The 17,097-nt window shown below is 35.9% G+C and overlaps 1 long non-coding RNA gene across 1 annotated transcript; it reads left to right on the top strand.

Annotated features, from left to right (window-relative positions):
* The first annotated feature begins 332 nt into the window (after window positions 1–332).
* Window positions 333–15,184, top strand: LOC131537868 (uncharacterized). Its single transcript, XR_009270416.1, has 3 exons — window positions 333–427; window positions 1,288–1,386; window positions 14,660–15,184. It is a non-coding gene; the product is annotated as an uncharacterized LOC131537868 (long non-coding RNA).
* The last annotated feature ends 1,913 nt before the right edge of the window (window positions 15,185–17,097 follow it).

Genomic DNA, 17,097 nt, shown 5'->3' with positions numbered 1-17,097 from the left:
ATCTTGAAATTTCCGAGTTAGCAGCATGTATATTAAAACATAACATTATAAATTAATAAAAAATATATATAATGATTGATAAGTGCAAAGCCGCTATGGGACTGAGCTCGAATAGCTTCAGTGTCAGCGACTTTTTATAGTACAAAATCGCTGTCAATCAAACTGAGATGCAGTCTTTCGACAGACCCTCCAATCAACACGCAGAAGCCCGGAGTCCAGGCACGCCCACTCCTCCATTCACCCCAGAGACGCTGAGCGTCCGTGGGCGGGACATAATCGCAGCATTTATCCAATGACCGTCTAGTTTCGAAGCACTGAAAAAAACTGTTCAAAGCAGCCCCATTGAAGTCAATGGACGCTCGGCTTCAGCAGAGAAATACACTGAAGCTACAGGAATGTATGAGAAGGAAATCGAGTCCGACCTGCGGTATGTAGCTGATTCTGAACGAACTCGTCTTCGAGATGAACGTGTTCTAACGCATTTTTAGTCAATAAAATTTTAACACAAGAGTACATATTTGACCATTAATTTTTTGACATTATAGGGGAAGCCGAGCTTCCCTTGCAGTCTTATTAAAGAAATCCCCACTGATATATATATATATATATATATATATATATATATATATTAGTGCTGTCAAACGATTAATCACATCCAAAATAAGTTTTTGTTTACATAATATATGTGTTCATAATGTGTATATTTATTATGTAAATATAAATACAAACACATGCATGTATATATTTAAGAAAAGTATGTTATGTTTATATGTTCTCAAAATATTTACTGTATATGTGTATTTATATATACATAATAAATATACACAGTACACATACTTATATTAATCACAATTAATTGTAATTAATCGCATACAAAATAAAAGTTTTGTTTACATAATATATGTATGTGTACTGTGTATACTAATTATGTATATATAAATACACACACATACAGCAAATATTTTGAAAATATTTACATGTATTTACATGTATATATTTATATTCTTATATTTTATATTTTTATATTTTATATATATTATTTGTTAAATATATACATGCATGTGTTTGTATTGTGTTTGTTTTATGTGTTTGTATATATTTGCATATATACTGTGGACTTTGTATTTTCCCCATTTTGTCATAATTAGTTTAAAAAAGCATTTTTGTTTTATCAGCAGATTAAGGTTTTTCTGAATAGTCTAGTATATCATACTTGAGAGATGTGGCATAATTCATAAAGCAGGATTTCAAGCTGTCTGTGTATTTTATTTTTATTTTTTTATGTAGCAAGGGTCAACAACAACCAATCAGATCACTCTCCACTCAAGCCTCGCTTTCCATCCAGATGTCACCACAGGCCTCAACAGCTGGAATGATGACTATAGGGTGGGTGCGTAACCTGTTCAATTCAGCAATGCTCTGAATTAGAGCAAACCTCATGTAAGAGGTTGCAACTGTCCATTGAATAATAAAGCGAACAAGGGCGCAGAGTATTAGCGTATAGATCTTACTCTAACACACCAGCCCTCCTCCATGTGTCCTGTGTAATTTAATCCCTTAGGAGGCAGATTTGGGGAATAAAAATGTGTTGCATTGCATCACATCACTCTTTGTGACATAACAGCAATTTGATTCGCAGGGCCTTGCACTTTCACCATGACTTAGAGACTGATCAGCTTGCCAGTCCAGCAACATGCTGCACTGCGGATGACTCAGCCACAGCTGTTGCCATAGAAACCAGCCTCCTTTGCAATCAGTCTCTTAGTAACAGTGTTGTTGCCAAGTAACCGTATGTGAGAGTGTGTGTGTGTTTGTGTTTATCGAGTTACATTCAGATTTCTATGTGAGGACTTGTGAATCACTGCGTCGCCATTATTGCCCGCTCCAATCGCTCTGAAGACCACTTCTTGACGTAACAAATGCATAATCAAAGTGCTGGTGCACAAACAAACAAACAAAAAAATCATCATATGACTATACTAAACAGAGAGCATGGACTGCTTCTGGGATAAAAAAAGAGTATTAATTTAATTAGAAATAATATTTAGAGTTGGCTATAATATATACACCTTTGAATATAAACTGTTGAAAACAAATACAGATTTCGAAGTCTGCTGTTTGGGAACGCAGTTCTGGGAGTTAATTATAACAAAGCATTTTGACGAGTCTTTGCTCAAGCATTTTAGAATGACAAAACTAGCATTTCAGATGCAATGAGATCGGTCCCTTGGTTGGTCCAGTTTTATGCTGTCCTATATCACAAAATCACATTTATTTTTTGATGCTCATTAAGGAATTTATTTGATAAAAGTGTTTCCATCGTACTTTATGCACGTGTTTTCTTCTCGGCTAAGAAATTTATCCAACTTAGTTGAGCACATAATTTTTTTATGCACATTTATATGCATCTTGGCATTTCCATTGAGTATTTTTAATGCGATATCCTAAAATGCGCATAAAAATAGGTGGATGGAACACATAGCTATTGAAACTCAAGTGTGTGACGTTCTGTTTTCAATATTTCATGCACCATTACCATATTTGGTGCCATATTTAAATCAGTCTAAACTTTTATTTTGGGAGACAATACATGTTGTCCCTATCCGCAATACACATTGTTGTATTTTTGTATTGTGATATATTGCAATATGATATGTAGTTACACGCCTAGTTGTCTGCACTTTCAGATTTTTCTTATCCATAGTTTGGAGCCGTCAAGACAATTTGTTGTCTGTTGAACCAAGGAATTGGATTCAAACAGATGCTCTTAATGTCAAGCAGCGCCTCTAAACGATTTTAACAACGTAAATAAACACGTTTTGTGTAGGGATTGAGAGGGTGGCAATTAACGGCCGATGTACAGCGTGAGGGGTTGAATAAGGATGGGATCCGGGGCCCCTGCTCAACAGACAATGCAGATCTCTCAGCACTCGGTTGTTCATTCATACCGGCTGCAACAGCCCACCCACAAGCTGCTCCACCTACAACAGGAGCCCCTCTCCAGCTTGATTGACGTCATTGCTGACGCACAGGGCCCGGAGTGGCCCGTAGATCAAAGGCAGCCACGCGCAAGCCTGAAAAGGAAGTATTTTTAGCTGGCACTGAGAGGGGGGATGGAGGGGGTAGCGACTGGTCTTTGTCTAGCCCCCTCAAACAGCATATGCAGCATTGTGCTCCTCTTTTCTCCCCTCAATCTGTCATTCGTCTCCATTCCCTTCTGTTTTGCTGAAGGATGTCAAACCACAATCTGTACGTCTACCAGTTCGGCTTCATTCTGTACTCGGTAACAAGTTTGGTTACAGGGAAACCGTAATCCTAATGCTCTCTCACAATTTACTTCCACAGCTGCCATGTAAGGGAATTAATGTGTTTTCTGTCCGGTGTCCAAAATCGTTCTGTATGGTCACTGACATCACATAGGGTGGTTGTGTGCAAATGCCCCCGATGGTTTATCAAAAGCCTTTAGTGTGTGTTGTATGGCTGATACACAGGGTGTTGTTTATCATCGCTGAACCGAACAGACTGGGGACGTGCTGACGTGCATTGGTGTGTCTGAATTAGTATTTGTCTACTAAATGACTACATTTTTCTGGTGTGTTCCGTATTGCTGCTCTGTCAGCATTTGCACAAGCGTGTGCGTCCATGGGGGGAAGTGAACACAACTAGAGTGCTGAACAAACTGTGGCTTTACATTAGGGGTGGGAATCGTGAAGAGTTTAATGGTTGTAAGCAATAAAGGTTTGCTAAATGACAATATAATTTCAATAATAAAATTAGAGCAATTGTTACAAAAGGTGTGTTTACACAGACTGTGAAGCTGCTTTGACACAATCTGCATTGTAAAAAGCACTATATAAATAACAGTGACTTGGCTTGACTTTTCAGAGTCTTTATAGAGGTGGCAAAAATCATTGGCAAAAATTGACCTGAAAGCATACCTCACACAAAAATGAAAATTCTCTCAAAGTTGACGCTTCCAAAAAAACATGCAAAATGAACACCATGAGACCACAGTGGATGAATTGGTGTCTTTTTTTAAAGGGATATTTCACCCAAAAATGAAAATTCTGTCATTAATTACTCACCCTCATGTCGTTCCAAACCCATAAGACCTTCATTCATCTTCAGAACACAAATGATTATATTTTTGATGAAGTCCAAAAGCTTTCTGACCCTGCATAGACAGCAACGCAACTACCACGTTCAAGTCCCAGAAAGGTTTTAAGGACATCTGTAAAATAGTCCATGTGACATCAGTGGTTCAGCCGTAATTTTATGAAGCTACGAGAATACTATTTGTGCGCAAAGAAAACAAAAAGAGTACCACGACGCATGCGTGACGCAGGAGCCACTGTTTTGACGCAGAACCCAGATGCGCTGCACCTTGTTTACAAGCAGAGGAAGGTTGCCTCCAGAAGTCTGAGATCTGCTAGTGAGCAACGCCTTGTGATACCATCACAGAGAGGCTCAAAATCACTCTCCAGAACATTTTCTTTCACCGTTCCTGGCTGGTGGAATGATCTTCCCACCCCTATCCGGAATGCTGGATCCCTGTCAATCTTCAAGCAACAACTGAAAACTCATCTCTTTCGACACTACTTGACTTCATCCTAAACTTCAAAAAAAAAAAATTTTTTTTTATCTTTCTCTTTATTTATTCCTTGCCTTGCTAGCTTGTACTTATTTGAACAATGCCTGAGACTTGGTGTTACGATCACTTCCTCTGTCTGTTTGCCTCTTCAAGATGAATTGCTTTATGTATTCCCCAATTGTAAGTCGCTTTGGATAAAAGTGTCTGCAAAATGAATAAATGTAAATGTAAGGCGCATGCTGTAAACATGTCTTAAGATTTCAACAGAGATGACGCATAAGTCATTTTACTCTCATGAACACACATCAAGACTGATATGGAAGAGAAGAAATTGTTGAATACATTTGTTATTTTTGTTTTCTTAGGACTCAAAATGTATTCTTGTAGCTTCATAAAATTACAGTTAAACCACTGATGTCACATGACAATTTTAACAATGTCCTTACTACCTTTCTGGGCCTTGAACGTGCCTAGCTGTGTTGCTGTCTATGGAGGGTCGTAAAGATATTGGATTTGATCAAAAAATATTGTAATTTGTGTTCTTAAGATGAACAAAGGTCTTATGGGTTTGGAACAACATGAGAGTGAGTAAGTAATGACAGAATTTTCAATTTTGAGGGAACTATACCTTTAAGTAAAATGGTTGATGTGTCAGAGAAAAATATTGCTAGGCCTGTTTTAAAGTTTTTAGTATTATCCACTATAAACCATCGCTGATTGTCAAATGCAGGTTCAAGTGTGTTGTTTAACTCTTGCAAGAAATGATGGTTCTCTGTGCTTCCACACCTAACCGTAACTCATACAAATTTGACAGTTGACTGGAAGCAATGGTCTCTATGGATGGATTAATGTAGTGTTGCATGGTTTTTGAAGCATCAACTTTTTGTGTTCATCTGAAGAAAGTCAGTCAGTCTTATATGGGACAGCATGAGGGTGAGAATTTTTCATCTTTGGCTTGAGCATCCCTTTAATTATATACAGTAATTGATACTGAACAAACAAAAATGTGTTAATTAATTTATGAAATACTTCTGACATAATATGGATCTTTAACTACACAATGTCATATGAATAACAAAGGTCAACAGCTGCTGAACTGTAATTTATGTCTTACAGCTCATTGAAAGTTGTAGGCCTATTAGTTTCACTAATAAAAAAGAAAAGAAAAGAACTCATTAGTGACTCATTAGAGTCTTTCGGTCAGCAGTGGCACTATGCCTTTGCACTATATTTTGCTGATATGCTAAAAACAGCTGGATCATAGGAATAATTTGTACTGGAATCAGACTACACTGGTTGAGCTGTATGCTTTTAATTCACTAAAAAGTATGTGCTCAAAAGAGCCATTCATTCGGGTGTCCGACCTCACTGGTTGCCTTATATGTGTTTAATTCGTTAAAATGAATCAGTTCATAAGATTTATACATTTAGGTGTCCAACTACACTCATTGTTATTGTTATACACTCATACATATGTTATTGATTCTCTAAAAAGAACCAAAAGAATAACTCGTTCTGTAATGGGACAACACTGGTTGAGTTCCATGCCTTTGATTCACTAAAAAGAACAGGCTCATAAGTTTGTGAATTTTATCATTAACTCACGTTTGCTCTCTTACTTTGTGACATAAAGCAATTCACAATACAAACAGAATCCCATCAAGCTTGATATGAATTAATTTATGATTATTTTAAAAGCATCCTGAAAAGAAAAAAGTATCAGTGCCAAATAATTGTTTGACAAAGAAAGAAACGCTTTATGTACTGCTGAGATGGCTGAGGTAAAATGTGTATTGCTGGAGTTGGAGAAACTACATTAATAATTTCCCTCACACCTCCAGACTTTAGATTTATATTTTGCAACCCACTCATGTTGAGGAAAAACAGACAAATGTTCATGCCTATCCGAGTCCTCCTTGTGGTTGTTATAGTGGTACTACATCAAGGTCTCCTAGAATAGATTTACACTCATGTGTTATATCTATAACATTGATCTAATTTTCTGTTGTGTCAGTGGTATACTCAAACACCACATTAATTCGGAGTAATTCAGTAATTAATTTTCTTTTTATTTAATGGATGTAAAATAGATATAAATACGTTATTCAAAAGCACTGTTTACACTGTAGAGTGTTGTGATTTTATTCTACTACTACTATCCTCCTCTAAAAATACTATGGCTACATCTGTGCTTCAGATGGTAATGCCATATTACCTTTGAATACATATATCATAGAACCATATTCATGTACCATTTTATTTACATGCTACTTATTCATTACTCAGTGACCCACTGTAAGAAATAGCATAATACTGGTTGTTATAGTTCCATATTATTTTATTTTATCTACATGGTACACAGTATTTATTTATTTATTTGGTACTCATTCATCACTCAGTGGTTTAATTCAGTTTAATTTAATTTACATGCTACTAAAATGTATGCGTATTTTAAGAATTTATTTATTTAAAAAAATAAAACAAAAAAATTGTATGTCCTAGCAAAAACTACCCAAACTATTATACAGACCTAATATAGCCCTGCTCTCCTTTATAAAAATTGACGTAATTGATTAATATGGACTGTTTTTTTTATTATTATTATTAGTATTAGTATTACTCTGAACAGTAGATGGCAGCAGAGGTAAAGCTTTTTCTCTGAATATACGATGAACATATTTATTTGCAGTTGTTACATCAGGTTGTTCATAGTAATTCGTTTTATTTGAATTTGTTTTATTATAATTTTTTTTTTTTTTTATAATTTCAGATTGTATTTATACAATATAATATAATATTTTAGATTTATATACACTATTCACCATAGTTTTCCCTGCTGTCTCAATCAAAACAAGTCTGTGATCTTTTTTGAGTTGCGGACCACCTGTTGACAACTTCTGTAACATCTCATGCAAGTGTTTTTGCTTAATGATGAAAGTTGATGAGGATCGTTACCACTCTAGCAAGACTCTTCCCAAATGCAAAAGAGTATGTCAAGTACCTCATTCCTGTCAAGTACCTACTCCCAACAGGATGCTATAGTTCCTCCAGAGGGCAGAATAGTGCAGATGAAGAAAATCGTGATTCATTGTTTATATAATCTGCCTTAAAGAATATACAGCTCTGAGCCTGGAAGCCTTTTGAGAGTCGGCTTGGGAATGTGATGGCTTGTGTGGAATATGGATCAATGGATGTTTTGGTGTCAGCTTGTGACAAAATCCCTTGTGAGAGTTCAGCATCAAACAGGAGGTTCTTCAAAGAGATGTTTGTAGCCATCTCCCAATACTCTGCTCAGTAAACCAAGACCCATCGTGCCAAGCAAACAGAGGAATTAAGGTGACAGGAAATGGTATGTGGTTTACAACAAAAGTGGTAAACCTTTATCTTACTGTGTGGTCTAAACAATGAGTGTCCACACTAATATAACTTTGCGAATGTATAAATATCTAATGAAAGGAAAAAGAATACACCACAGAGGCATATGGTTAATGACAGTAAAAGGAAAAACATGAACCCACAGGAGTGCTCTTCCTGCTGGATACTGAGCACATTCATTACACTGCCCAGCTGTTGCTGAAGCGTCTAGATCATCATCATCGTGACATTAGATCCCTCTCTGAGGGAATATGGAAATCTGAGATCGCTGAAAAAAACAGGTGAAACAAAATTAGTTTAATTGTTACTGTTCTTATCCATCATAAACAAATATATGTGCTCGTTAGTTCTTAAGTTGTTATACTGTTCGGTTTGTAGAGACTTAATGTTTTTTTTAAACCCATGGGGTTCCTCTTGAGTTTCAAGAGTTTTCAATTTATGAATATTGCTAATGCTTTTTGAAGAGAGGTTTCTTTTTAAATAAAAGTTAGTTGTACAATGAGTTTGATTTTACATGCTTGATCACCAAGACAACCATTATAGCAACTTGTTAGCGACTTAAGTTTTTAAAATGCTTTAAAATTTCTCAAAATTTGAAGTCTCTTTAAATAATATCACATGCCTTGTTTTATCCGTAAATCAAAACTGATAAAAAAAAAAAAATGATAATAAAAAAAAAAAAAACATGTAAATTTCCACAGGAAGTTTTCATTGTGAATATAATCTCAGTAGGGGTTCAAATAAAAAAATCGGCACCGGTCACTAACTGACGTCATCATTGAATTAATTATTTGTTTATGTTTTGCAAACTTACACTGACACCTAGTGGCATCAGACAGCATTGACTAGTCATGTGATCTCAACATGGTGTCACCCATGGGTTGACCTACCTGCCCATGTCAATTTTATATGACTGACGTCTTCATCTTGTGTGAGTTTACATGATTTGAAACTTTCATTTATTTTATTTTATTTTATTTATTTATTTTATGTATGAAAGTTTAGGTTGATTGCATTACGGTTTGCGTTTTCAGCTGCAGACCATTGGATGCTGCATTTACAGAAGCAGTGTCCCAGCATGTGGTGCCAAAACTATCAAAATGTTATGACATTGTAAGTTACTCACCAATAACTATACTCATTATACCGATTTCTTTTAAGTAAATGATGTTGAATTAGTACATAAATACACTGCTGTTCAAAAGTTTAGGGTCTGTAAGATTTTTATTTATTTTTTTTCCCCTAAAGAAGTCTCTTATGTTCACCAAGGCTGCATTTATTTGATTAAAATGTGAGATATCATTACAATTTGAAAATAAGTGATTTATATTTTGAAATATCGTAAAATGTAATTTATTCCTGTGATGCCAAAGCTGAGTTTTCAGCAGCCGCTACTCCAGTCTGCAGTGTCACATGATCCTTCAGAAATCCTTCTAATATGCTGATTTGATGGCTGATGTATTTCTTATTATAATCAACATTGAACAACTTTTGAACGGTAGTGTATCAATAATGTATCAATAATGTGATATGCACTCTAAAAAAAACACATCTCATTCGCCATGTGATTGTAAGGAGAATATTAAGATCTGCACTGTTCATCATACATTCAAATATCACGTCTTGGCTATCACTTTAAGTGTGCTTGGTCTCTAGATCAAGCCAGTGGTTCAGTTAAAAGCTCCTCTGATGGATCTGATGTCCCAGCCAAGGTAATTGAACGGTAATTAAGGTGGACGTGTTTTGCGGTGGGCCTGGCCTCACCTGGCAAACTAGGTCATTAGAGAGGACAATATGGCATGGCAGCTGTTTCACCTGTCACAGGGGTTCAGTCTATGCCAGACTCCCAAACAGCCCCGTAAAAGGTGAGAGAAATATCTCAGACTGGCAGTGAGTAAAATCCATTATGTTTGTCTGCCCTCCATAGCTCAGAGCAACAAAGCCTAATGAGAATTGACCAATGTGAATTGATTGATATAGTTGTGGAGACCCCACGTTATTTATTAAGCTGTAATCAACCTCCCCATATGCACAATTTGATTATTGCTAATCACATAAGTGAGTGTGTCTTTTTTTATATATGGAGACCAGTGGACTGCATTTATCAGTTACTTGGAAAATCACTACAGTGCTTTACAAAAAGGAAGGATTGTTTAAAAAAAAAAACGTAACTCTTTATTAGGCAGCTTGCTTGCAAAAATGTTTACACAATGCCTTATGAAAAGACAATTAGGAATAGGAGAGAACAAGAAAAATGAATGGAGATAGTCAAGCATCATTCAAGAAGAATTAAAAGTTTTAATATGTAAACGCACATTATGCATGAATGTGTCACAGAATGACATACATCATGTGTTTTGCATTGGTAGCATGGTAAGAAAATGATCACTCAAATGATTAAAATGTTCCGGAAATATTCAGTCCTGACAAATGACTTCTACCATTTGCATCGGTACAACACATTGCAGATGTGGAAGCTGTGCAAATGAACTGTGTAAAAATGCTTTCTATTGAGTGCATTACATTAGCTGCATACATTAGTGCATTATAGCTGGTGCTATGAAAGCCATAGTTATATGGCAGGGTACGTTCTGTGTATCAATTATATAAATGAGAATGTGTCAGAAGATAATGCTCAGAGAATGTAAACACCATGTGATATGAGCTACAATCTGATGTACATTTGCAGTTGCAGCCAAAGGAGTACAAATCAGTTAAAGAAATGGTGTGAAATGGATTTTCTTTGTAAACATGCGTGCTAGATGGATGATCTTGATCCTTTTCAGGATCTCGCACGAGACACAACGTTCTAAAAACGTGATGCTGTAGTTAAATGCTTAAACTTAAACATATAAAATGATAAAAACTAACAGAATATCAGAATTCCCCGCTTGGAGATGCGTACACTGTAAAAAAAAAAAAATTGAGCCAACTTAAAATTTTAAGGCAACCAGCTTCAGCAGATTTTCTCAACTTGTCGTTTTAAGTTTATACAACAAAAATTTGAGAATCTCCCACAAAAATGAGTTGAGCAAACTCAAAAATCTGCTGAAGCTGGTAAAACAAATTTTTTTAAGTTCGCTCAACTTTTTTTTTTTTACAGTGTAGTTTAATTCTGCTGTAGCTTCGTATGGAGCTTTTTTCATTGGCGGAGTAAAAATACACAAATTAATTGGCAGCATTGTCTCCAAAATATAAGGTACTCAATATAAACTTCTTATTTATGGAACTGTTTTCTAAAAGAAATGGCAATGAAAAACAGTGGCAAGGAATGGCAAGAAACACCATCAGGGCTTGTCCAGTCTAGTTAGGCAGATTTTGGACACAAACACCTGAACCATCTGTAGCTCTTCAGGATTAATCAATCCATTGATCTAATTGATGGAGAATTCCAGTGAGTGTGTCACTGAGACCGCCGTTAACGAATGACAAATGAACTGGGGTGCCATCAGTTCCAATTTAGAAGACAGAGTCAAAATTAATCTCACAATGTGACTCCACAACACATTGCTTATGAGGAGGGTTTAATTCATGTGAATAAAGCTATCGATTGCAGGCTAAAGATAGAAATTAGCTTGTATGATCCTGCACTCTCATTTTTACAAAGCACCCATTTTCTTCTCCAAATGGAGGTTTTTATAGCATTAGTTTTATTTATGTTACCCATGACATGAATTTACATAGAATTTCAAAGTACAAAAGCTTTTGGTACAAGATGTCTCCTTTGCCATATGAAGACTAATTAGATTTCTTTACATTTGCTGTGTCCTTGAACAAGCTGCTGAATGTAAATCAATCTTGCAGTATTTGTGTCTTTAAGAGAACATGTAGCCCAGCTGCGTTTGGTCTTCCTCAGATCAGGCATGCAATTCACTAGAATAAAGAAAGATCTCTTCGAGGTTTTTTTTAAATCAGCCACACTAAAGCTAGAATTTTTTTTTTCTGCTTTCAGCAAATCAGCTACTGAGCTTATTGAATATGAATATTAATCATGTGGTGACAAGTCATTCATGTTTCAGAAACAAAGCTTTTATGTTACACAAGAATGTTTTTTTTTTTTTTTTTAGAAACCATTATCAATTTATTTTTAAAATGAATTGCATAATTGATAGCTATGTTGTGAATGTGGATTCTAAATCTCATGTTCTCATATAAAGTAGAGTAATTTAACCTTATCTCACAGAACTAAAGTAGCTTATATATTATATATTACAATAATGGATGGTTTCTGGTTAGTTTGAATAACCGAAAAATAAAGTGGGAGTCAGTTGTGATCTCAGTAATGGCTCTGAACCATTCACTGACTGAGAGAGTCTGATTCAAACTGATTGTACCGTGTGACTTTTTTGACAGATGCATTTAAAAAAAGAATGCGTTCGTTATGTTTGTTAGTGAATCAGATGTTGCAGACAGGAGGCTGATGATATCTGATGAAACCAGCCCAATTTAATGGCAATTTGTATTTTACATTTTAGAGAATTACTGGATAATTTGTACGATGCAATTTGTGCATTTTCATACAATCTGCTTACACCCCAGTGAATATTATGTTTAGTGGTGGACCTTCATGCTTAGCTTTTAAAAAAAAAAAAAAAAAGTTTTTTCTATGAACATACAAAATCTGCACCTAAAAATGGTTTTCCTGTGAGTTTGGGTTGGATGAAATGGCATATCCATGTACAATTTTTTTTTGGACCAACTAGATTTTTTTTAAGTCAGCATTCGTAATTTTGAAAGCTCGATTATTTCTTTTTTTAATTTTCTTTAAATGAGCTAAAACGTTTAGTATGTATGCAGCCCTGCTACACCAAACCACACAGTTTATTAACTATGCCTAATAGGGTATGCATGAATGAACAATCCCTTGAATTGGCATTTTCCCACTGAATAAAAGTAATTAAATTTGAAGAGTGGTAGATGATGTCATAATGCCCTCATAAATGATTCAGCATTGTAGATGAGTATAATAAACGAAAGAATGTTTCTGAAAATGGCACAAGATTCAGAGGCAGCTCTATTGTGTTTCAGAAAGCGTCTGCAGTTCAGTTAATATGCTCCAGACTTGCACAACTATAAAACTGGCACAGATAAAATATATGCAGGTTTTCAGACGGGCCACTCTGAAGCTGAGCTATGTGAGAGGGATACAGCCCCATTCTTTGTGACTGCTTGCATAAATCTCCTGTATCCATTAAGAAGTGGTCAGTGATGCAGTGCGAACACGCGTCCCCCCCCATGTCCGCTCACACGGTACCTCACCAGCCGTCACCCCATTCAACCAAATACATCACATGTGTAAGTGACACTGCGGAACAAATCCCACCCACTTAAAGGACATTAAAAACTCAGACGGGCCAGTGCAAGGTGAACTGCAGCTGCATATTTTTTAATGTATTTTTTTTCTAAGTCAATCATTTAAATTAATATTGACATAGAAGAGCGGTGGCCTTGTTGTAATTCTGTAGCAGTTAAATTTTCAGCTGTCAATTATTGAAAAATTGAAAATAAAAGAAAATACAGTGTGTGTGTGTGTGTGTGTGTGAGAGAGAGAGAGAGAGAGAGAGCAAGTTTCCATTCCAGGACCTATTCCTGTCCTACAGATGGAGTTGTTTGATTTGACCATCCATCAAGCTCTGATAAGACCTTTGATTATTCTCTGTCTGGAGCATATGTCAGGATCTGAGAGACCAAGTGAAATCCCATGATGACGGAGAGAACAGTCTATCTGACATCAAATTACATAGCATCTTGTGTAGATAAAACGTACATGGGTGTGAGTGCTTTTAGCCCGGTGGACATTTTTAAAAGTATATTTAATTTTTCTGCTAACAGCATCCAACATTTCATCTTTTTTATATTTCACTGGCACTGTTGTCTCCATGGTAAAAAAAACAAACAAAAAAAAGATTTGATAAAACTAATTTATATTGTATATATAATATTTTATAATTACCCTAGTTAAAAAAAAAAGATGCCATAATTTATTTCAATAATGTATTCATTTATTTCATACTAAGTATGTTTCAAATCCATTAGTATTTTAGTATATTAGTACATTGGGGTATTTCTTTTTGCACAGTGCATATTATGCCTAAAATGTATTTTAATGTCACTATTGATGAAGATTGTATGATCTTTAAATAATTTTGGTCTTTAAATACAAGATATTTAAAGTGTACCTAAAGTATACTTGCAATAGTTCCACTTCAGCACTACTTCCACACAATTAAAGTGCATTAAGCACAAAATTAGTTGTTCCAATTTAGCAGACTTTAAGTATATAACTGCAGAGTACAATTGCAGGGTATTTGTATGAAGCACATAAATATGTTAATGTATTTGTAGTGTACTTAGCATGAAATAAATGTATTTCAGATACATTTTGACTAGGGTAGCTTTACAGTTATTTATTGTAAAAATGTCTTGCCGTTATTTTTGAAAAACAGCAAAAGTGTTGAAAACCACAAAGAAACACCCACATATTTGAGTCCTAAGAATTGGTGTTAATCTGAAAACAGCACATCCTTTCATATGATGTTTAAGACTTTAATAATCGTAATGTAAGAATATAGCACATGAGTTTTATGGACAACTTGTTGCTAGTTTAGACTTTAGAAAACCTGTCATTATGAACTTTCGTTTTAAAAGAATTCACAACATTTCTTAAATATGTCTCTTTTTGTTTTTCTACAGAAACAACTGATGGGTCAGGAACAACAAGAAGGTAGCTTAAATAAGGACAAAATGTATATATATATTGTGGTTGCATTACCATCCTGCAATTAGAAATTGTTTGATTTATTCAATCTGGTAATGATTTATGCCATGTCATTGGAAAAGAATGTCATTACACCACAGCCAGTATCTCTGGTTTCATGTGCAGCACGCTGTTTATTTTACGCTTATTTTCAACCTCCATTTCACCCACGGCGAGGAACATAATTTATTATAATTTACATGTCTTAATTACTGTTATTTGAGCAACATCGGGGGGGGTTAGGAAGCGCGAGAGATTCCTCTCATCTGCAAAGGAGAATAAAGCTGGATCTCAGGCCGGTAATACCTTCAGACGTAGTCGTATCATGGCAACGGGGATGCCAATCGCTTCTGTCCACCTAATGAAAATTACACAAATGACCCATCCAGCGGCCGTCTCGAAACGGCCCAGCAGGTGCACCTCATAAACTCTTTCAGCTGCATTTCATTACCTACCATGACTAAACATTATGTAAATGGTGAATATATGCTATGAAAACAATTGCTGTCTGTCGTCTTGTATGTGGATAAAAGGAAGCCAATTTTAGACCATTTGGTTTCATCCTTGCTGTACAAATGGGTTTCTTTGTTTTGCGCATAATTTGCAGAACTGAAAGTTATAATACTGTAAGCGATGCCACGAGGCGAGAGACACACTGCTGGTGCACTTTAATAGTGATGGCTTCTCCTTGATTTATCACCAAACCGTGATGAATTTCTCCTCTCCCTCTGCGCTATCTCTTGCCCCAAATGCCAGCTCATTGTGTTTCATCTCCAGGGCTGAAATTGAGCCTGTGCCGCATGACCCTTCCTGTAAAACATAATGAAAGCAGCTTTGTATTGTTTGCTTTGTAAAACCAAATGTGAAAGGAGGCTCTTTTCCATCACTGAACCATCCCCTGTCAATGGCAGAGCAGTGTAGTGTTAATTCAGATCTCACTGTGGTCTACTGTGAATTCCTCGTGCCATATGGAGATAGATGTAATTGCTTTTCACTTAAGGTGCTGATAATCTATGTCCAGCAGTACGAGGGTCACCCACAGGTCAGCGGTCTAGTTAAAGAGCAATATTATGTAAAACAATCAGAAAAGACGGATCTGAGGCATCACACTGTACTTGGGGCAGATGGCAAGAAAAACCCAGCCGAAACAAAAAATGATGGATGAGGGATGAACAAGAGGATGGATGGATGGATGGATGTCAGCCGATTTCTCCAGATGTGCGGCACGTCTTCAGTGGCCCAGCATTGAAAAGCACGCTAGATTCTTCCCTGTAGATTTCACCGACTAGAGGGAGCACTTCACTAATGTATGTGCTTATATAGGCATTATGGACCAGCAAGATGTTATTTGTTAATATGAATATGCATTGATTATAGAAAGCATTCATTAAGTGTCCTCAGTAAACATACAGGGCTTTTTTTTTAGTAGGGAATTCTAGAAGAGACTGTAATAGAAATCGCAGCAGAAGCTTGACTCTGTACTCTTACTAATTCAGACTCACAGTTTGACCACACAATTTCACAATATGTTGTACCATCTGTAAAGTCTTTAGAAATTTCAGAGTCGAATGTTAGTGAAGCACATTCTGTAGGTGTATGTGTGTAATTTCCACTACCAAACAGAACTGCAAAAATAATTACTGTTTTCATACATTCTTCCCGTTTAGTTCTGTTAATGGCTTTTACACGTGCATTCTTCTGTCAATGCGAACGGACTACCGTAATTAAATACTCAACAAGGAGCTTCCTGAAATACTGAATCTGCTAACACTGATACTGAATCTACAGTCCTGAACAAAAGGCTGGAATGAGCCAGTTCTTCTTAATAAATTATAAACACACAGGACAGCCAGTGCAGTCCATTTTCTGAATGAATGGCTCTTTTGAGCTGGTTCTAGTTTGTCAGTTTTTGATGAATTTAGTTACCACGTGTTTTTAGTATTATTTTTTAATAAATAGTACAGGTTAACTATTGAATGACGCAAAAGTTATTACAAACATTATGTTTGATCAATTGGCAATTTCAGTGCACTGTTTTGTATTTTTCCAAACATTAGTTTCTTGGACGTTTTAAAGCAAGTCATTCAGATGTTGTTTGGTGACTGTATCGATGCTGTTTATTCTAATGTCCCACTTATATGACATACTGCTTTTTGCATGTGTAGCAGGGATGTATGGTACTGTATATTTGGACACAGTGACTGTCTGTAGTTACAGGTTTTTAAAAAAATCCTTTATAAGGAATTGCATTAATGTGCAATGGAAAAAAAAAATAGGCTTGCAGATGTTTTGATAATGTATGAAGATGGGAAAATAGACATCCAGTCACACAAATGAATGGAAGTGTGCTCATTGTCCGTACAATTTCACACAA

The sequence above is a fragment of the Onychostoma macrolepis genome, chromosome 03 (genome assembly GCF_012432095.1).
Source record: "Onychostoma macrolepis isolate SWU-2019 chromosome 03, ASM1243209v1, whole genome shotgun sequence".
Taxonomy (NCBI): Eukaryota; Metazoa; Chordata; class Actinopteri; order Cypriniformes; family Cyprinidae; genus Onychostoma; species Onychostoma macrolepis.
Note: the sequence above shows the minus strand (reverse complement) of the source record. Positions and strands in the feature narration are given on the sequence as shown.